A 6,182-nucleotide genomic window follows, 5' to 3' on the forward strand; every position below is an offset into this window, starting at 1 on the left:
ACCTTGTCTCGAGCGTCGGCTCAAGGCGTAGGGCTATGTCCTCACTATTCTTGCTAACAGTATAGGAAATTTAGACCGAGCGCAATGCTCATGTCCAACGTGGTATCTCTTCCATGCCTATTATGGTTTTCGCAAAAATCAAGCACTAGGCTTCCTTTTGAGTTTTTCCCGGCGTGAAACACTTGGGATCCTTCGTGCCGCGAGAGTAGTCTCGTTTGTATGGAATGTGTGACTTTATTTTTCTATAAAACTCCTTATGGCTAGTACTCTGTTTATTTTTTCGGTAAACTACCAAGGATCAAATTATACACTTTTTATTATTCTTGTGAATAATACGCATTGCCGCACGAACCGACGTGGACTGCAAAAGAAGCTAAAGTCAGTCAAATGTTGCGAGTTGCCCGGTGGTTCTCGACGCAAAAATGCTAAACCTTTCAGTAAACGTACCAACCTTCCTGTCTAACCTATCAAACCTCCCCTCGCCCCCTCCTTTCAGGGTGGGTCCGCGCCCCCAATAATTTCCAATTAATGACTGCCACATCATCCCGTAACATCCCTCTCTACGTAAGATTATATGGGTGTAGCGAAGCTCATCATGGTGCAAGCAGCTACACGACCGACCGAAACCAACCCGGTGGTCAAGGAGAACGATGGGTGTGCATGGTGGGCCAAACCGTGGAATTCTCCATGACTTCTGTCGCTAGAGTCTGCAGAATCAGGTGGCAGGTCACACCAGTACAGTGCATTTCATATCGTTTTGGTCTGTCTAGCTTTGTGTGACCCGTCAACGCATGCCCTTGGACGTGCACACAGCACACTGAGGAAAATATCCGGTGTTTGGAACCCTGCTTCTGGTCCTCATGGTGCGCTGGATCTTCTTATAAGTACGCCATTGGCATTGCTTCCAAGCACAGCGAAAACACAAGCACGTCCTTCCTTCAAAAATGGCCCTCGTCAAGAACGTGGTCTCGTTCCTGTGCGTGATCGTGGCGTCGCTCGCGTTCGCCGTGCAGGCCGTGCTCGCCGCCAGAGGCCTCGCCCCAGCCACCGGTACGTACAGTCAGCTCTCACCCTGTGCGTTCGGTTTATTCAGTTTACATGGTTCGATTTATACGGTTTTTCTGTTTGTACGGTATTAATGTTTCAGTAAATATGGTATGAAATTAAAATACGGTTCGGTTTCGGTATATACCAAATTATTTCGGTATAGTTTCGGTATATACCATAAAAACCAAAGTTGACGCGAATTTGGAAATGATGTAATAATAATTAGCAAATTTATGACTCAAAACACATACTATTCTACACAAATAGTATATGACTATATATATAAGTATATATGCATGCATTGATTCATCTGTTGATGATTAAGGACGTGCTTAGCATTTTAAAAATAGAAAAATGACTATGTTACAAGAAAAAATTACGTGCTTAGTAGTGCATTTGACTCATGTACAAGAAAAATGACAACTTGTATGGTTGTTCATCTCAAGAAATATAAATTTATTTTTTACTTCGGTTTATTCGGTTAACCGTTAGGTTTTCCGGTATATACCATAAAAACTAAGTTCAAATCGGTATGAAAAGTTCATACCATACCGAAACCAGAAACCATAAAAACCATAAAATTGGTTCGGTTCGGTTTATTTTCGGTATGGTTTTTCGGTTCGGTTTTTAAATGCACAGAGTGAGTCAGCTCTCAGTCCCAATACTTTCTTGGTTTTTTCAGCGTAGGAAATTTTTGTAACCCGGTCTGACGAGATGCCCTGTGTGCGTGCGTGGGCTCGAACGCCATTGCAGGTGCTTTAAGCAGCATGAATTACACGGTTGATCCGCCTAATCCCCCTTGTGTAATTGGTGTTACTTACTGTTCGAGCGGCCCACCCGCACATTAGTATCCGTGAAGATATAGGCGGCCTGGGAACCACACTTGGAGGCAGGTTGGAGCTTGGAGATCGATACAAGTACTGTCCAAGCATGAATAAATTAGCTACTGAACACTAGTCTTTGTTGTTGATACAAGCATAGCGATGTGAGACTATCTATCGTTGTGTTTCCCTTTTTGAATAAACGCCAGACAGCGCCACGTGATTATCTATAATACCAGGAGAAGAAAAGCCATGCCGTGTTTACGCGGTACATTTCTCTTTCTCTGTGTGTTGGTGTTGTATCTCGCAACAAGTAATATGTGTTTTAAGTGTCTCCATACGTGAGTCTGATGTTCTTTGGTTGATGTCTCTCTCCTTGCACACTATTTAGGCTTCCAATTTTAAAACACTACAACTCATGCTTCCAGCAACCAAGATTTTTATCACAGAGTTTGTATTACCGAAAAAGATTTATTCTTGATCGTGCGCTTTGAGACTTTTGTGGCAAACATTGTAACTGGACTAACTTCCAAACGTTCTGGTCTTAGCATTAGATCCGAACTATTCCCTCGATCCGCTTTTCCCGTTCGATCCTCAATCCACTTTTCCAGTTCAATCGATCCGCTTCTCCCAATTGATTTTTACAGGATAGCAAAAAGAAAATGCGAGTTCAGGAAAGGGGGATTGATTTTTACAGGATAACAAAAAAAAACCACAAGTTCAGATAAAGGAGCCTACATGGCACTCGAACCTTGGTCAGGTAGAAAAGCGAGTTGCTACTTAGACCAATTACCAGTACACGATGCCCACATTGTCATTAAATGTTTGGAAAACAAACCTTTTAAACTGTTTTTTTACTACTGTCCTAGTACATAGAAAGGTATCTTCCTGGGTTTTTTTTCGGTGCATGGATGAAGATCTAATGTAAGTACGAATCTTTAGGGTTCTTTAGGAATATGGCTTTATGGAGTGTGCCCACGTGTTTGTGTGTCGTACTTTTTTACTTCGAATATGAACGTGTTTTGCACGTAAGTTCTTTTTTCGGGAAGTTTTATATGTAAGACAACAGGTCCGTAGTGTGTAAAATACCGTGTTATTTACAGAAAAGTTACTGACTGTATGTTTCAACAACTTTTTTCTCCTGGATCCAAGTTACCATGGGGTTGTACATAAGTTATCATGTCTTCAGTGCATAAAATACCATGATATTTACACAAAATTTACTGAGTTTGTTTCAATGACTTCTTCCCAGGGTAAAAAGTTACCACGGTGTTCATTACGTAAGTTATTAGGTTTGCAATGCCATGAAATTAAACAGAACTTACCACAGGATGTTTTGACATTTTTTTTCTCCCCCGGTCAAAGATTCCATGATGTTTGTACACAAGTTATCAGGTTTGCGTGTGTATAATCACCATAAATTTTACACAGGATATGTCAACAACTTACCCCCCCCCCCCCCGGCAATCATAATTTCATAGAAGTTACCGGGGTATGTTTCAACAACTTTCCCGCTCCCACTCCTTGGTAAGGGCTGGCACAATGTTTATTGTGTAAATTATCATGTATGTGATGCGTAAATTACCGTGCTATTTACATAGAAATTAATGCGAGTATTTTTGACAACTTCTCCCCCTAGGTCAAAAAGTTTTTCATGATATTTGTATGTGAGTTATCAGGTACGCGGTGCATGAATCACCATGAAGTATACGCACAAGTTACCGGGGTACTACCTCCGTCCGGGTTTATATGGCGGGCTAGCACCACATCGTTGTCTGTTTTTATTAGGCCGTTCGTTTCGAATGTTGTTCCACAAGGGACCCTGGATGTGAAAAGGTAGGATGCATGCAATGTTTACTCCGTGACTAGTATTGCGTCCGTTGCATGCGGAGAAGACGGACCAATGCATGAGATCAACATAAAAGCGAGCCACTGCATGTGGTAATTATTAGCACCGGGAACAAAAGATTTTGCATGCACGTTTGCTCTGCCTTGATCCTGCTGATGCGGTCGAGGGGAACTATAATCCCGGATGGAGGTAGTATGTCACAACAACTTTTTCCACGAGTTGAAGTTACCATGCCAGGGGTCTGTAAGTTATTAGGTATGTAGTGTGTAAATTACCATGCTAATTAAACATAAGTTACCATTGTATGTTTCAACAAACACCCCTAGCTGCCCCGTCAAAGTTACCAGACTCGGGGGTACATAAGTTATCAGCTATGCACGTGTAAATTACCATGCTATTCACACAGAAATTATTGGGGGTAGGGGAGGGGGTTATATTTCATCAAAAAAATTTCTCACCAAAAAAGGTAATTGTGGTGTTGGCGCGCAAGTTATCAGGTCTGTGGTGCCTAAATTATCATGTTATTTCCATAGAAGTTACCGGGGGTATACCTTATCAAAAAAATTCTCTGTGTTAAAGTTACCGAGGTATTTGCACGTAAGTTGTCAGCTCTGCAATGCGTAAATTATCATGATATTCACAGAAAAGTTATTTGGGCTATATGTTATCAACTTTTTTTCTAGGTTAAAAGTTACCGTGATGTTTGCACATATTTATCAGGTGTATGGTGCTTAAATTAACAAGCTATTCACACGTAAGTTATTGGGTGGTATGTTTCAGCTACTTCTTTCGTCCCGAACAAATGTTACCATGATGTTTGTACGTAAAAGCTATCATCTCCGCGGTGCGTAAAATCCCATCCTTTCGAGATGAGCGGCCACCTCCCATTCGCTAACATCTCCTACCCCTCGGACGTCATATCATGTAGAAGCGTCTCACATAACCAACATTGTCGTCATCGTCATCTGAGCGTTAGCAGAGATGCCTACTTCCATGATGAAGTGGAACCACAACTATGCACTAGAGAAAAACTCATGAAAAAAACCCGACAAATGTAAGCTTGAATGGTTAGTGATGCTAGTAAAAACTAGGGTCAAAATGTTTAGCTTTGTACTAGTATTTAACACAACATGGAGCGTGCTAATGCGGTTAGTGCATTAGGATATTTCACATCCTGTCGTGAGGTGCCAGGTACGAGTCCCCTCATGCCCCTTTTTTTATAGATGCTAAAAAACCAGTAGTGGGCAGGTCATTGGTTCAGCGTGATTTCCGAGCAAGGAAGTGGGAATGCATGGATCTTCCCTAAAAACACGTCCGCATGATCTCATCGAACGATGTGTGTTACGTTTGAACTTCTATCGAGTCCCTTCGCCAGATCCGTCAGATGCGGATCAAACGGTGGCTGGGTCGTTCGGATCTAACACTAAAATCCGAACGTTTGGAAATTAGAAATTTCGTTGTAAGAATTATTTTCTGGTAAATGGGTCAGTGTTGGGCTTAGTTTGTTTTACAATAAGCTTATTATATACATTACTGTTTATCTTGCTCAAGCAAATATCATATATATGCTACAGTTGATATATCATAGATAATAGTGCTAGATGGCCACCCAAATCGGTTGCACAAAGCAGATAATTTTTTCCTGAGTGGCTGCATCCATAGTCTACAACAATTTCTATTGGGTTTTACCAATGTAAGAAAATAGAAGAAAAAACCGAGTGTACAATGTTCTTTATCTATTGTTATAAGAGCATCTACAACCGGCCCCTCAACGCCCCCACCCCCCACAACCTATACTTTCGGGCGGACGGCCCAACCACCGCGTGATGCCAAAATCACACCCAACCGGAGCCCTCAAACCCAACACAAACGTCTAGGTTGCCTGGCACCCCTCATATCCAACCCGTATGACGGTCGTACGTGGCGGATGGGACCCATGAGGAAATCCATCAGCCCGCCAGGTGGTCACCGGTCCACACTAACACCACCGTTCCAGTGCGCTGCCTGACGGGCGAAACACATCAATTTAAGCCGCTCCGGCGAGTGTTAAACCCTAGCCGCCAAAATTTCCTCCCTATCCCTCTCGTCCACACCGCTGCCTTGACCCCATCCACTCATCAGTCCACTACAACCCCGCGATCCGCTCGCCACCATGGTCCGCACCAAGGTCACTACTACAAAATGCTAACCCTAGAGCTTTGGGCAGATATCCATGCAGAGCAGCCGACCATCCTTGAATACATTCAGTTTGAGCTCAAGGTGGTGACCAATGACCGCTTTATCCACAAGGCTGACGTGAAGTAGGAGAAACTCTTCAGGGACGAGGATGACAAGGAGGAGGAGCCAGAGGTTCGCCCAACCACCGGAGTAGTTTGAAAATGATAAGTGTGGTTGGAACGGCTGAGAAATGAGCGGTGACAGGGTGTTATCCGTGTTACGCAATCTCTGGTCCATGAACACCAGCA

The 6,182-nt window shown here is 43.0% G+C and overlaps 1 long non-coding RNA gene across 1 annotated transcript; it reads left to right on the top strand.

Annotated features, from left to right (window-relative positions):
* The first annotated feature begins 626 nt into the window (after nt 1–626).
* Nucleotides 627–2,206, top strand: LOC147982146 (uncharacterized). The gene is made up of 2 exons (XR_015599995.1): nt 627–1,050; nt 1,801–2,206. It is a non-coding gene; the product is annotated as an uncharacterized LOC147982146 (long non-coding RNA).
* Nucleotides 2,207–6,182: the final 3,976 nt, after the last annotated feature.

The sequence above is a fragment of the Triticum urartu genome, chromosome 3A (assembly GCF_056163025.1).
Source record: "Triticum urartu cultivar PI428250 chromosome 3A, HENAU_Tu73, whole genome shotgun sequence".
In the NCBI taxonomy this organism is placed as follows: Eukaryota; Viridiplantae; Streptophyta; class Magnoliopsida; order Poales; family Poaceae; genus Triticum; species Triticum urartu.